This window comes from Triturus cristatus, chromosome 4_1 (genome assembly GCF_964204655.1).
Source record: "Triturus cristatus chromosome 4_1, aTriCri1.1, whole genome shotgun sequence".
Taxonomy (NCBI): Eukaryota; Metazoa; Chordata; class Amphibia; order Caudata; family Salamandridae; genus Triturus; species Triturus cristatus.
Window position 1 is genome coordinate 490504667 of NC_140585.1, and position 16638 is coordinate 490521304.

Consider the following 16638-nt stretch of genomic DNA (forward strand, 5'->3'; position numbering starts at 1 on the left):
CCGGCGAGCAGAAAAGAACATAGACGCCAGCACCCAAGAGCGCTCCTATTAAAATAACGCTGAGCAAAGAGGAAAGCGCGCGTTAGTTTGAACAAATTATTGCGAGACTACGGCGTCCATCTTAGAGTCAGACATCCCGGGCCAATCAAATGCAAGAAAAGAACGGCGGCCATTTTAAAAGGTCAGGCGAAGCGAGAGAGGGCAAAAGAAACCTCGCGAGACTACGGCGGCCATCTTGGAATCAGGCAACTGAGCCAATCAGAAGCCAGGAATCAGAGGTGGCCATTTTAAAGTCAGGCGCCTATTGAAATACATTGGAAAACATGAAAAAAGTGCAATAAAGGCACAAATAATAGAAAAAAAAGGAAATAAAGCAAAAAGGAAGGAAAAAGAAAAAGGAGCAAACAAAGGAATAAAGGAATAAATGAATAAAGTAAACAAAAAAAATGAGCGACAACAAGGAGAAGCAGAGCACGCAAGCCATCTTCCGCAGGCCGTTACCGTTCAGCCTATCGGAGCCACAAGTGGGCATCAGGTGGGAAAGATGGGTCAGGAAATTTGAGCGCTACATGAGCGCCACGGACGTCCCGGATAGCATACAACTGCACCTACTACTGAATCTTGCAGGGGATGAAATAGAAGATCTTTTATTAACATTCCCAACTGACCAGACCGCGGATTACAAAGGAGTGATGCAGTGTCTAACACAAAAATTCGACCCCCAACGAAAGGTCGATTTTGAAAGGTATACATTCAACACGGCATGCCAGCAGGGAGAAGAGAGCCTGGACGACTTTGCAACGAGACTAAGGAAACTGGTCGCATATTGCGAGTTTGATAAGTTCGACAATGAGCAAGCAATAAGACTGCGCATCATCGAAGGGTGTAAATCAGTGGAGTTCCGAGCACGCGTTCTGAAGGAACCAACGACGTTGGAGAAGATCCTGACAATGGCTCGCACAGAAGCACGGGCCACGGAGCAAGCGAAGCAGATGGAGATGGGAAAAGAGAAGAAAGTGGAGCTAGCACATCGCGTCACTGGGAACTTCAAGAAAAAAGAATTCCAGGCGCAGATCCCACAGAAGAAAGGCGAACAAACGTGCTGTCGTTGTGGTCTCGAGTTCCCGCACGTCGGCGTCTGCCCAGCAATGGGTCAGAAGTGCAGGAAGTGCAACAGGGACAATCACTTCTCAAGTACGTGCATGACAAGACAGTTCAGAAGTGAAAGAGGCAGAACAATGAGACCATGGATGACCAGTAACAGATACGCACAACACATGGAAACGGCAAATCGCAGCTCTTCCGACGAGTCCGAAGAGACGGCAGCACAGGTGAGGAAGGGGAGACTATATCTGATGTCAGACGCACCAAGAGAGAACAAAGAGACAGAGCACGTGCATCTTGTGGAAAAACAACAAATAAAGAAAACGGCCACTGTGGACATCAGTGAAGGAAACCACCAAGCAAAGTTCGTGCTTGACAGTGGAGCAACCTGCAACATCATGTGCATGTCAGAATACAAAAAAATGATAGTGAAACCACAGCTGTCACCTTCAACGGTGGACGTGTTCACGTGGGGTTCCAAACGGCCAGTAGAAAACATGGGAAAATTTACAGACACTCTGACGTACAAAGGCAAATCATACCAAGACGAAATACACGTGCCTAAGGGTGACATCCCAGCACCATGCCTGCTCAGCAACGTGACGGCACAGGTAATGGGGCTACTGGCAATGACATACCACATGTCGGAAACGGAAAACATCCTACTAGAATACCCAGCCATACTGAAGGGTCTTGTCAAGCTAAAAGGAAAACAGATAACATTACATATCAATGGAGCAATCAAGCCAGTGGCCCAGCATCACAGACGAGTACCAATTCACTTACAACCACAAGTTGAGGAGGAGATAACAAGCTTACTGGCACAGGATATAATTGAACCTGCTGAAGGACAAACGCCGTGGGTGTCCCCGATCGTGGCAGTCCCTAAGAAGAACACCTCAAAGATCCGCATATGTGTGGACATGAGGATCCCGAATACCGCAATAGCAAGAGAACGTCACCCGGGGCCACACCTGAATGACATGATCAGCTGCCTCACTGGGTCCGGTTCTCGAAGCTGGACCTGTGCAAAGTTAGAACTGGACCACCAGTCCAGGTACATAACGACATTTTCTACGCACATGGGTCTGTTCAGATACAAGCGACTGAGTTTTGGAATATCGTCAGCAGCGTAGATATTCCAGGAGACAATAAGACAAGTGATAAGACCGGTACAGAACAGCCTGAACAACAGCGATGACATTTTGGTATTTGGAAAAACAGACAAAGAACATGATGCAGCTCTGCGTCAACTGTGCACACAACTGGAGCGAGCAGGCCTCACGTTAAATGGAGAGAAATGCGAGCTGGGAAGGGGGGGCTAGTGTTCTCCGGGCACATCTTCTCCAAACGAGGGATGAGGCCAGACCCAAGCAAAGTTGTAACACTAAAAAACGCAAACCCCCCGACGGATGTTGGAGAAGTATGGTCGTTTCTAGGTCTCGCCAGCTATTGTGCGCGGTACATACAGGACTTCGCCACAGTGAGCACACCACTAAGAGAACTGACACAACAAGGACAGAAGTTCATCTGGTCTCAGGAATGCGACAGGGCATTCGAAGAAATAAGGAAAGCGGTGGTGACTGTGGAACATCTGGCCTACTTTGACCCCCTACTGTGCACTGAACTGACCGTTGATGCCAGCCCAGTAGGACTAGGAGCAATGCTAGTGCAGCATCTGCCTGGGAGAGATTCACAAAGGAAGATTGTTGCATATGCGAGTAAGAGTTTAACAGACATTGAAAGAGCATATTCGCAACCAGACAAAGAGAGCCTAGCAGTGGTTTGGGCGTGTGAACACTACCACATGTTTATCTATGGGAAGTCATTCACCATCATAACTGACCACCAGGTGCTAGTGACGATCTATGGTAGCCCGTCAGCCAAAATGCCACCCAGGATTGAACGCTGGGGCATAAGGTTGATGGATTATGATTTCACGATTGTACACAAGCCAGGGAAAGAACACAACCTGGCGGATTACATGTCGAGACACCCACTACCGCAAGCCCACGAGACGACATCGATGGCAGAGGAGTACCTCAATTTCGTACTGAAACAAAACACCCCGGCACCAATAACATTAACAGAACTGGCGATTGAGACGAAGAAAGATGCCACGATGCAAACGGCCTTAGAGATAACAAGAAGACAGAGATGGAGGCATGTCAACAATAACTGCATCTGGGAAACAGGAGTATGCAAGGAAGAAGTGTTGGCTCTCAAGAAGATTAATGAAGAACTGTCAGAGACAGATACCGGGATAATGATGAGAGGGACAAGAATAGTAATACCAAGCTCACTCAGGAAGGCAACTGGTAAACCTGGCTCATGAGTCACACCGAGGCAATGTAGCAACGAAGAAGCTGATAAGAGAGAAAGTATGGTTCCCTGGCCTAGACCACATGGTAGAAGACACCATAACGATCTGCCACCTCTGTCAAATAACAGGATCACCGGCCCGAAACAAACCACTACAAATGTCGGAACTTCCAAGGGTGGTGTGGACAACACTAGCAGCAGATTTCTTTGGGCCCCTAGACACAGGCAACTACCTGCTGGTGATCATCGACGAATACTCACGGTTTCCAATAGTACGGCACGTCCCGTCGACATCAGCAACAGCAACACTACCGATTCTAGATGACATCTTTGCAGCATGTAGCTCACCATAAACACTAAAAACAGATAATGGTCCTCCATTCTCCGGGGAAGACTTCCACAGATTCATGGCCTACCTAGGGATAAACCACAGGAAAATAGCTCCTCTGTGGCCTCAAGCGAATGGAATGGTGGAGAGGTTCATGGAAAACATCAAAAAAACAGTTCAAAGAGCAAAACTGGCGCAAATCTCACTTGGCCAAGGTCTGTGCCAAGTTCTGCGTGATTGCAGAAACACACCACACAACTTCACAGGAAGATGCCCAGCAGAGCTAGTACTGGGACGAACGAGCAGAACAAGGCTACCGCAAATAGAGACAACAATGGCACCGGATCACAGCAGCATTGCAGAAAGAGATAAAGAGGAGAAGATAAAAATGATAAGATATGCAGATGCCAAGCGACATGCCAGCGTGTTAGACCTAAAGGAAGGAGACAGGGTGGTAGTACGTCAGCGGCAACAAAGGAAATCAGACAGCACGTTCTCCAAAGTCCCGCTAACAATAACAAAAGTAAAGGGACCAATGATCACTGCGGAGTCAGCACATCAACGGATAACACAAAACAGTTCACATTTCAAAGAACTAAAAGAGGAAAAAGGAGAAGATCAGGATCAGGAAGCAGCAGAACAAGAAGAGCAGGAGCATAACAGCAGTGAGGGGCCAGCAGAAGAGCAACAGATGGAAGCAAGCCAGAGAAGGGTATGCAGACGTCCAAAAAGACTCATAGCAGAAATGTGATGATGGGAGGCACACCGACCTGTGCACTGGCAGACTTTGCATCTATCTCTATCTACACATCTCTGTGTTTCATTTTTCTTGTCACTTCTTCGTGACAGAAGGGGGAGATGTAGCGAACTGGGGCAGGGCACTAGGACCCTGCATTTCACCAGATGGACACAGAGGGAACCGGACACCACATCCGGCCAAGGGGTGTGGGCAGGGCATTGCAGGGTGAGGGGACGACGTGGGCAGACATGCAGGGGCACGAGGAGAATACCTTGTAACCAATAAAGCGTTATCGATCCTTACCTGTCTCCGTGAGTCTGTTCTGGAGTAGACACAACATCATTGATCAGCTTCTGCATTTGAATCGAAGAGCTATGGTGCAGTTCCAATCAGCGCAACGTTGTCACTGCTTCGATTTTGATGGTTCTCTACAGCAGAAGCTCAGTTTCAAGGGCCCAGGATTTGATTGGCACCACTTGGCAAGGTAGGACTCACAGATGGCAGAGGTGCTGTTACAGAGTTGTAGCAAGTCTTTGATAGCTGTGAGACTTTGGGACAGAGAGCAAGCCAACAAGCCCTTGGAACCACTCTGGATTCAAGTAAGATGGGTCCAGTTCTTGTCCTCAGCAGGGCAGAGAGCAGCAGGAAAGCACAGCAAAGCAGAAAACTGATTTTTTCCAGAGCAGCAGTCAAGCAGAGTGGCAATTCTTGTGGCACAGTTGCCTTTACTGCTGGCAGAGTTATTCACAGGTCCAGTGGTATACTGTCTTGGTACGGTCAGAGGCCCAGTACTTATACCCAGTTGTGCCTTTGAAGTGGGAGTGATTTCAAAGCAGGCCCCTGAAGTGCACAAGCTACCCTTTCTTCTCTGTCCTGGCTCCAGCATATAAGTAGAGGGTAATCAGCCCTTTGTGTGGGAAACAGCACATTGCCTATTCAGATGTAAGTGCCAGCTCCCCCCTCTTTCCTGCCCAAGAAGAGCTATCAGACTGCAGATGAATGCAGATGAGTTCTCTGTCACACCTACCCTTCCTGTGTTTTTGGCTGTCTAGAGGGGATGCTCAAAGTGTAGCTGTCACCCACCCCAGACATTTTTGGAGACAGGCTGCTGGCACACAGAGCAGAAAGAGCAGAGAAATGTCCACTTTCTAAAGGTAAAAAGAACAAATGATGGGATCATCACTCATTAGCCAGGCTGGTTTGAATACAATGGCATGGGGAGCACGGGACTCACGTCTGAATATAACCATCCTACTCGGGATGCAATGCAAAAAATAACATGGATGGATTGTAAAACTTAAAACACAGCACCCTTCCTTAAAGCCAGCCTAGGGCCTATATTAGGGGTCACCTATATGTAATAAAAGTGGAGTTTAAGGCTTGGAAAGTGGTTTTAAATGCCAAGTCAAAGTGGCAATAAACTGCACAGACAGGCCCTGCAATGGCAGGCCTGAGACAGATTTGAAAGGCTACCTGTATGGGTGGCACAATCAGTGCAGCAGACCCAGTAGTAGCAATTAGGTTACAGGCCCAGTGTTTATGGTATTCCACTTTACAATAGACTTTTAAGTAAACTAAATATGCCAATTGTATATACACCAATGTTACCATGTTTAGGGGAGAAGCACATGCACTTTAGCACTGGTTAGCAGTAGTAAAGTGCTCACAGTCCTAACCAACAAAACAAATCAGCAAAAAAAGGAGGAGGAAGGCAAATGTTTTGGGTTGAGCCTTCAGAGAGGTCCTTTTTCCAACAAAAGTAAAAATAAAAACACACGCACTGAAGAGGACTACCTTGTGTATAAATGTACTCATTGTGAAAGAGCAAAATACAGTTACTCAAAGTGAAGTTAGCTATGATGGTTACTGTAGTGGGCAGATGCAAAATGTGAATGACACAACAACAGAGCAATGGATGAAGAAAGTTGGCTGAAAGATCTTTTAAGTAAGTATATTGTATATTTAATGTTAGTAAAATCGAAAGATCTTGGCTAACACCAGACCGGTTAAATAAGGCATGGAAACAAAGAGAGGACAGGAATGCATGTCCAACCAAGGAGAAAGAAGGTCCGCCCTCACACTGTATTTACAAAGAGGGCGCCCCAGCTAATGGGGAGAGAAGAGGTGACAGGAAATCAATACCATGGGAGGACGAAGACACCGAAGGGTGCTGAGCCCGACATTAATCTTTAGTATTGCATCCTTCCTTTTAATATAATTTATTTTTCCAAAAGGTTTTCGTATTCAGTGTCTTTTTGAAGTTATTGATGGACTGAATGTGGATGTTTCTGTGACCATCACCTCAAAAATTGAGGACATTGTGAAAGCAAATATATTATGCAGTGCAATTATGAGGTTTATTGGTAGTCAGGTTTCGTGGAAGAACCACTCCAGGAGATAGAAGTTGGAAAATTGGACTGGTGTGGTCTGCCTTTTCCTTTGCTTCTTCACACATGAAAGTGTAGCATTCTTGTATATCTTGCAGAGAGTGATTGCTAAACACATACAGTGAGTGCAGAATGACTAAATCCAATCATGAGTTGTGCCCGAAGTACAGCGCTTTCATATGTTAGCCAAGGTGCATGGGAAAATGCAATGAGAATAACATGAAAAATTTACAAAAAAGATCAATGCAGGTTTCAAAGGATCTGTGATACATATTAGCCAACATACTGGACCTATTGCATCTAAGAGGCGGAAAGTTAATATAAAACTTCTTTAGGGTGTTAGAGCCAGCATCCTTGGCATGGTTCTCCCATAACATTTTGCCTTCCATCTTCCTATTTTGGCCCAAACCTTCCTTTTTGATACATATTAGTCTCTCCTAGGGTAGGCCCTGAACAATTTCAGAATATTGATTTAGAGACTTTACCACTGTATAGATTTTGTGTTATTCGTGTTTAAGTGTTATGTATGACTGACGATATGAATGTAGTGATTAATATTGAATATGAGTGTGGTAATTCATGTTAGTTGAATAATCATTTTTCATGTATGTTTGCATAATAATGATATCAGATATAATCTTGTGTGTTTTTAAAAATACTCTTAACTTTGTTGACTATCATTAATAAATTATTGTTTTGTTTTCACCCAACTTGTATGTTGCTTTGAGCCCTTCATCTACATAGGATCCTAACTTTTATTAGTTTTGAGTTGCCATGGGTTACTATACATTCATGCTTTTGCCCCTTCCTTAGGAGCTCACATTAGTAGCAGGGGGTCCCCTTTTCCTCTTGCACAATATATCAGAAATGCAATGGACACTGGATGCAATAGACGTTTTTAGTTAAGCAGTTTGAAAAATGTTTAATGTATCATGCAAGGAGCAGAGGCGTAGCTAGAGCTTGTGGCGCCCGGGGCTATCCATCAGATTGCCGCCCCTGGGACGGGGGGGGGTGTTGCTGGGGAAAAAGGACGGCAAGCACTTGAAAGAGGACCGAGAGACTCGTAGTATCGCCGCTAATAGTTACCTCGATCATGCAAGTTACATGCACATACATGACACGGTCCAAGGCTACACAGTTGTATACACCAGTGACTGGCAGTACAAAAGAGAACACACAGACTACATGATCTATCTGGGGACTCAGAAAAACCGCATGTGACATCCATCAGAGAGTTGCGTGAACAATTACCTGGTAATCCCCTCAGGACAATGCAAACATGCACATACATGACACTGTTCAGGGATCCATCATCTACAGCTGACATTAAATGACCATTCATCATGGTCCCCTCATTAAAGCAGTGCACTTTGTGATCTGCATGGTACATGTTCTTTGCAGCAGGCATATTAACCCTCTGTGCTACCTTTCCAGGAGTCAACCCTTCCACTTGAAAAAACTCGGATCTCTCTCTAGGAAGAACATTAATCACCGAAGTTATCATGACATTTTTATTGTTTCTGAAAATTGTTGGAGGCCAGGAAGGTGGCAGCAAGTTTTTTTTAAACCATAATATACTTGCAAACACTACGCCCCCACCCGAAATAGGTACCCAGTGTGGTCACACCGTTTGCACCGCCCTAACCTGCTCAAGGTTCATGTGATCTCAGTGACAGAGTCACAGTGACTGGATCACTGTTGCTCTAGGGTGTGCTGCTTCATAGGCCTGCCCGCAAGACTGGAGATGACCTTCAGTATGGATTGTGGTGGACAGGCCTTCAAGGTTAACTCACAATTGATACCACTAGGGTACACCTGCTTGTGCTAAGACATCAAGCCTTCTAAGGTTTAGTGGGGCCTTGTAAGGTCTAGCATGGGAATATGCTCCCTCAGTAGAGTGGTCTGGTGGACTGGTCATGAAGGCTGAACCCAGTTCCCCAGTTCCATATTCGACAGCTCTGGCCATAGTGCCACATCCTCTCCCCCACTGAACACCATACTGCCCCACTGAGAGAAACTCGCACTGCCTTCAGCTACAACCTAATTGTGCCCGCTATAAACACTTGGATGTGGCTCAATTCAAATTATACACTTGATAAGAGTAATATGCTGCCTAATAAAAAAATGCAAATGCTCATAGGGAATGCAAGATTAAGTAAAGCATGTGAAATGTAAGCAGAAACAACATGGTTACCTTAAAAATCTCTCACTCACTATTCAGAAATCAGCTAATGGTTTTACCTGAAAAGTTAAGGACATGAGTACAGGGCCCTGAAGGGAACCGTTTCAATGTCCATTGCTTATATCCCTAATAAACGTAAGCAGTATGGTTTAAAAAGACCACATCCATAAAAAGAGCCATGGTACACATTTTGTTTTCCAATCCATCCATCAACCAGGTATTGCAGTCCCTCCAGGAATGGTAAACTTCCCCACCTGGGGACAACAATGCTGTTCAAAGAAAGATGAGAAAATAAAAGTCACTGCAAAATCTGTAAAGTGAGGCTGATGTGTTTGGATGTGAATAAAACCAATCTGGCCCCTTTGCAACCACTCTGTCTTGCTTTATTTAGTTATGTATTTATTTTTCATATTTAAAACCTTCTATTTCTCTCCATCCCGCTGCACTTTGGAATAGAAAAATGTCAGAAAAAGGGCATTGAAGTTGAAGTTGAAAGGAATTTCTTGAGCGCACTATCACCATGCGGTTTCTTGGCGCTAAAGGTCGGAGTCAAACCAGAGGGAGAAAAGTAAGAGAGTTAAGAGGGGTATGCTAGGGAAAACAGGTGGGTTTTGAGTTTAGCCCGAAAGTCAGAATAAGAGGGGATAGAACGGATAGCAAGGGGAAGTGAGGGTAGAATGGACCTTGGCGATAGAATCAGGAGAAGGGGAGAGATTAAAGATAAGCTGCAGGTCATCAGCGTAATTAAACACGGAGATCTCCATGTCGTGAAGAGCGGCGATGAGGGGGTGGATGTAAAGGTTGAACAGGAGGGGAGAAAGTGAGGAACCCTGAGGGACCCCACAAGAGACGGGATGGGTGGAAGCGAGAAAGCCGTCAAGACGGACGGCCTGGGTACGATCGGTAAGAAAAGAGGTAATCCAGGCAAGGGCTGGACCTCGAAGGCCAGCGCCCTCAACACGGTCGAAGAGGATGGAATGGTCGACCGTGTCGAAGGCCGCGGAGAGGTCAAGCAGAACAAGGGCCTGGGGGGAATTGATATCGGCGCTACGCCTAAGTTCATCTACTACGGAGAGAACATCAGATTCAGTAGAGTGAGCCGGCCGGAAACCGGCTTGGTGGGTGGCTAAGAGGTGGTGAGTCTCAACGTGGTTAGAGAGCGAAGAGGTGATATGGCTCTCAAGGATTTTGCTTAGGAGCGGTAGTAGAGAAATAGGTCTGAAATTAGAGGGTATAGTGGGATCAGCGCCGGCTTTTTTTGAATAGGGATTACAGTGACGGCTTTGAAAAAACCAGGTACCACACCGCAGGTGATGGAGGTGTTTAGAAGGGTAATGAAAGGGGTTGGGCAGCGAGAGAGAATATCTCTTAGGATGTGTGCCGGGCAGAGGTCGGCAGGAGAGCCTGCGGTGACTTTTCCTAGAAGCATGCTGAATGCCTCATCAGAAATCAGAGGAAATTGGTCAATGAAGAAAGATGGCAAAGGCAGCAGGGGACAGGTGAAAGAGGCGGGGGCTGTGGGGATATTCTGTTTTACAATGGCAATCTTCTCAATGAAGAAATCATTGAGGGTATCGCAAAGGGTCTGGGAAGGGACGGGCTTAGAAGCGGCTCTGTTGGAGGCGGAGAGTTGGTGCACGATAGAAAAGATCTCCTTGGGTTTGTTAGCTGCCAATTGAATCTTCAGCGAGAAGTATTCATGTTTGGCAGAGAGGATAGATTTATTGTATGCCTGTAAAAGAGTAAGGAAATGCAGCTTAGCGTCAGGGTGGTATTTACGGCGCCAGTGGCGTTCCGCTTGGCGCAACGCAAGTTTTTGGATTTTAAGGGCACCGGAGAACCATCTATTAGCGTCGTGGGGGCGCCGAGTTCTCACCCGTCTAAGAGGAGCCACTTGATTGCAAGCATCAAGGAGCCAGGTGTTAATGAGGGCTACCTGTTTGTTGGGGTGGGTATTGATCAAGGTGGGGACTGATGAGGCTAAAGTGGATTCGAGGGCAGCCATATCTACTCTGTTCCAATTTCGGGCGTAGATGTTTTTAGGACAGGGAGGGAGGTTGGCCTCTGCCAGGCAAGTAGAGAAAGTAATCAGGAAATGGTCGGACCAGGCATTTCCCGCAAGAGTGTTGTTCTTTTTTGGATCCATTTCACAGGGAAGCAACTAAATGAAAGAAGGAACGAGGTTGTGAACCGTTTCTTCAAGTTACGGTTTTCAGTAAGTGAGGAGCAAGACAGAAAGAGAGGGAATAATAGGAAGAGAGGGGGGGACAGGTGCCAGCACAAAAAAGAAGAGGACATTGCCCGAGTCCTATTCCTTCTCTGCCCATCCCCGAACGTCCACGAAAGCAAGCCGAGCCTTATCTGAATGCCTTTGTCCGCCCCCAAAATAGTGCCGCCTGGGGCGGACCGCCCCCCCTAGCTACGCCACTGGCAAGGAGAGAGATTTATGCACTTTGGTGGTACTACACGCTGTACAATTGCCACAATGAGAGTGCACAATTATAGGTTCTAGACCAAGACTTTTTAAAGATTGTTCTATTGGGAGGATCAATATAGGCCTTTAGTAATTTTTCCCATACGTTTTTACCACATTTAAATGCGAAATTAGGTTTGCCACTGTACAATGTACCATTACGTTATGTTATGTTATTTATATTTAATATAGCTCACAACTTGCCCAAGGCATTTAGTTGAAAGATGCCAGTGTTGCATGCAGCCTCCCATACTTTGCAAAATACCTATGTAGCTTGTGTTTACAAGTTTAAAACTGCCCTGATCTGCAAACATGGGCCACATTTTTTAGTTATGAACCACAGAAAGGACCGTCCCTAGTTGTGTCTTAAGAGATGCCCAATTGAGTGGGGGCAAATCACAAAAATTGACGGACTGGCATCACACACCATCAGGTGTCATGCTTCATCATCTGCCAGTCCTCGCCCTCTAAAAACCGCGTTTGATAGAGGGCGGGCATACACCTGAAGACAGGGATGCACTTCTAGACTAAGTGGGGGCCCAAACAAAAAAAGGAGTGAGTGAATTTAAAAACCATCATAGTATACCTGAACAATTTTTATTCTATGGGGTTACTATGTGGGATTAAAATATATAAGTGCGGTGAGTGGGGACCTTATCATCCCGTCGCCGCTGTGAATCAGTGATTGTTAATAGGGGGTCAACATGTTTCTGCCTGTATTGTCCACTTGGGTACGTGGCATTCGTCAGGACCTTAGATATTGGGCTCCAATCTTACCACTGGGGGCGTAGGCCTATAGCCAGCTGCCACCTGTTTAGAGAAACCCTATTGGAAAAACCTATTTGCCCCATGGGAGGGGTAGGGGGGAAATCCTTGTGGCCACATTAGTTCAAGGCGTACTCCCCGCTAGAAAACCTAGTGCTGCATGCGTTCCAGCCTCCTCCCCGGTGGGCGAGGACTGGCAGATGATGAAGCATGACACCTGGTGGTGTGTGATGCCAGTCCGTCAATTTTTGTGATTTGCCCCCACTAAATTGGGCATCTCTTAAGACACAACTAGGGACGGTCCTTTCTGTGGTTCATAGCTTTGGTTGGAGGCTGACCGTTCTCTAGTGCCCTAACGCCTCTAGTTCCCTCCCCGGGCCAGACCCTGGGTGTAACTGTGGTTCTCCACATTTTTTAGTTATCTTATTCTCTAATGGGAGCCACTTTTAATTTGGTCTCTGGACCCATATTCTGTCCCAGTCTGACTCCGGCACAAATCACATTTTGTGAAAAACTGCTGACATATATTGACAGTCTTCTTTGTTGAATTCTTTGTGTATCTCTAAGACAGCTAATGTATAATTGTTGACAGCTGCTTATGGGTGGTGAATGGCATGCCTGAAATGTCTCAAAGTGAAGATGTTATTTTAGGGGGGGGGGCGGGGTTAAGCAACACTGCTTTGAATGAGCAAGGCTATCCAACTCCCTAATGGAGTGAGACAGCCAGAGTTTTAGTTTGTGTCCCGTGACTGCCAGAGCTTTGGTTGGTGTCTTTGTGTGTATATATTAATATTGAAATAGGTCTGTCTGACTTATAAATTAACACGTTTGGTTACGACGTCCACTTCCTTTTGGTAGTCAGAGTCTAGAGGTTTGAGTCTCTGCAAAAACATTGGAGTTTATCATTTTTTTTATGTAGGACTTAATTAGACAGGTTGGCTGTATATATCCACTGTCTTACCCTTTATCGTTTCCTTTATTGCATCCAATAGTTAGTCTCCGTTCATAGGGGCCTTTAGTACCTCTCTTTGTTTATGTGTGAGTTCAAGCAGGACAACGGTGCTCAATAAGTTGTCAGTGTGTTCTGAATTCTTTTGGGTCTGTTAAGTATGTTTAAAAACATTTTTTTAGGAAAACGCCTCTTTTTGTATGATCATTCCCATTTATTCTTGGATGGGTGTTGCTGTGTGTTTTTTTCTCTGCTTACTGGGACACTGCTAGCCGTGCCCCACTGCATGTGCTTTGACCCCTAAAACATGTTGAAACTTGCTACACTCTTGATTGGCATATTTAACATACCTATAAGTCCCTACTATATGATACCAAAGTGTACCCAGGGCCTGTAACTTGATTGCCATTAGTGGACTGTAGCACATATAGTGCCATCACTAACATGACAATGGAAAGCATGGTGTCCAGGCCTGTCCCTGCAGGCTGGGTAGGCAGTTTTAACACAGCCACTTCACCTTGGCAAAATAACCCTTTTGCAAGGTCTAACTAAATCCTCGTCTTTAATACTTATAAGTCACCCCTAAAGTAGTCCCTATATGCCCATAGGGCTGTGTGCATGATATTTAAAAAGTAGGGCATGCATAGTTCTATTTTACATGCTCTGGCAGTGAAAAATCACCCAAGTAGTTATTCACTAAGGTAAGACTGTACATGCCATAAAAAGCATTGGGTTAAATTATAACAACTTATAATGCATAACTTCAGTTTTGGAATATCTATAAAATGATTCAAGGACCCATTTTAATTGTAATTTTAAAACCCACTCAATGGTCAAGTGTGAGTCTAATTGTATATCACTATTTTGAAAATTGCACTTTTAGAAAGTTGACAATTTTCTGCTTGAGCCAAATGTGCATTATGGCAAGTGTTCAGTGTCTTCTGGATGGTAATGCCTTTCCTGTGGTGAGATGAGTGTTGCTCCCAGAGGACAAAGGGCTTACATGTGCGGAGAGGTTTTCCTCCCTGAGCAGGATGGCCTTGGGACTGTGCCTCGCCCCTCCCGGAGCTTCAAAGGAAACCAACCCAGTCTCTGCCAAATGCAGCTCATACCTAAGCCTGCCTTCCTTTTGTCCTCATAGCCACTCAGTCTGAGGGGGAGATGCCCCAGAACTGGTTTGAAGTGACCACAAGGGAGGTTTTGACCATTTTCATAGCCACATCAGAGACAGCAGAAACCCCTGCCTACCTCTGAAGTGTTCACTCTGCAGGTACCCCCCAGTCCACACACTAGCTGTGGGCTTCTCATAAAGCATGTATGTCCAGGCACAGAATTCAGGCTCAAATCCCATGCATTCTTTCACCTCTCACAGGTAACTCCACAATACTGTGACAAAGGCCTGTACTGCATCCAAAACCGCCATTGCCAGCGACTCAAAAGATCATTTTACAGACGTTAAGACATGGGTCGGGTGCCTTATTTTGTGCACTGTTCTCCAAATCGGTATAAAACCAGATCAATCTGTATGAAATCAAAGTACTCATGACCCTGAGCAGTCTGTTAGCTAGTACCTTGCTGAGTATTTTTACACACAGCACCAGGATGCCCTCACAGGTGAGTTGTGTGCTATACAAATATACTTATCATAACATTTTTATCATGGTTAAGGGACCACAAGGATGTCACAAATGTTAGGTCTCTGTTTCCCTTTGGGACTGAAATAAATAGAGCTTTCTGCATGGACTAGAATAGAACACTCCCCTACCTAACCTCAAGAAATACCTTTAGGAATTCCCCCGTCATTGCACCCATCACAGTCTGGCATAAATCAGCTGACATTCCGACCACACTAGGGGATTTTTTTCCTCCTGAAGATCTTCAGTCACAAGTGGAGTTTATAAATTGTTCCTCTGCTCTTGGGACAAGGATGGCAGATACAAGCCATCCAAGTAAAGTAGTACATCACCATGGGTGTGTCACGTTCCCAAGTGTAAATGGATTCTTGGTAATTTTTGCATACATCATTCATCCCTTCCCTCTAAATAATGTCTGCCCCCTTCTTGTTGCAGTCTCAGAATATGGGTGTAGGAATTCTCCATCTTTAATTGCCAAGCCAGAAGCCTGCCAGAAACATTCCCCTCCCAGTAAAATCATTGCCTGTACTTAGTATGAGTGTACTTATCAAGCCTATCCCATGTATCTGACAACCTGTGTTTAGTTTCCAGGAGATCACCTGCCCACCCAGGGCCCAAAACTGCATTCTGGTCCACGCTTGCCACCTTTACCTCCTTCCAATGGAACGTGTGTTCGAGCATCAATCTAACACCTATAATCACAGCAACTTTGTAGGCATTCCATTCTGCTGCCCTAATGTGTGCAAAGGAATCCTAGGAATTGTCCAGCATCTCTTTAGTACCAGCACCACTGGAGAATGGTCAGAGAATAATATATTTAGGTAGATTGCAGTGCCAACACAACTCAAATAGGTCATTGTAGTCAGGATATGATAAAGTCAGCTGTAGGCATTATGAGTTGAAAAGTGGGATGAAAATTTCAACGTTGACAGATTCTAAAACCACCCGATGTTAACTATTCCAAGTCTGGCAAGATATTCTTTAATGCCACTACTATTCCTCGTTTTGTTTTCTTTCTAGGTGGATGTCTGTCCAATTGACCATCGAGTGTAGAATTAAAGTTGCCCACCCAGAGAAATGGAATATGTGCATATAGAACTGCCAGGTGTATAAGATCTTTAGAAAGTCCCTTATCATCTGTATTAGGCACAGATATATTACTATGCATGTATCTATGCCAATCAATGAGCCCTGCACAAGCACATATCTATTCATAGCTTTTGAAATAGTCATTTCTCATTGCAATGGAACCCATCACCAATCCAAATCAGCACCCCAAGTGAGTAGGATGAATGACAGTCTGCTGCAATATGTCCTCTCCATTTCTGACTCAGCTTATTAACCTCCGGCTTCAGTAGACACGTATCTTGTAATAATGTGATTTTGCCACCAGACCTTTTGAGGTAAGCATGCTGTCCATCTTTGTGGTAGTGATTTAAGCCTCTAACATTCCAAGAGATTAGTTTCCTATCTGCCATTTTCAGGTATCAGAAATTTTGGCCGAAGCAGGAGCAGCAAAGACAGTTGTAGCATATAGGGTGGCATGGCCCTGGAAGAAAATATACATGATGTTTTAGGACATCCAACAGCCAAGCAGACATCAGACACATCAAAAGAACAAAAAATATATTCACAGCATTTCAGTACCCACAAGCTTGTCCCTCCCTATCCTTTCTTGAGGGCAGATGCTGCAACAAAAAAAATGGCATTGTTCCAGTGGTTGTGGATGCCACTCCATCTTCACATAGAGGTTCT

General features: G+C 45.2%; 1 protein-coding gene across 3 annotated transcripts in view; it reads left to right on the forward strand.

Moving 5' to 3' along the window:
- PDE3A (phosphodiesterase 3A) overlaps positions 1 to 16638 on the forward strand; it is a 1085163-nt gene that overhangs the window by 889280 nt on the left and 179245 nt on the right. The window lies entirely within an intron of this gene.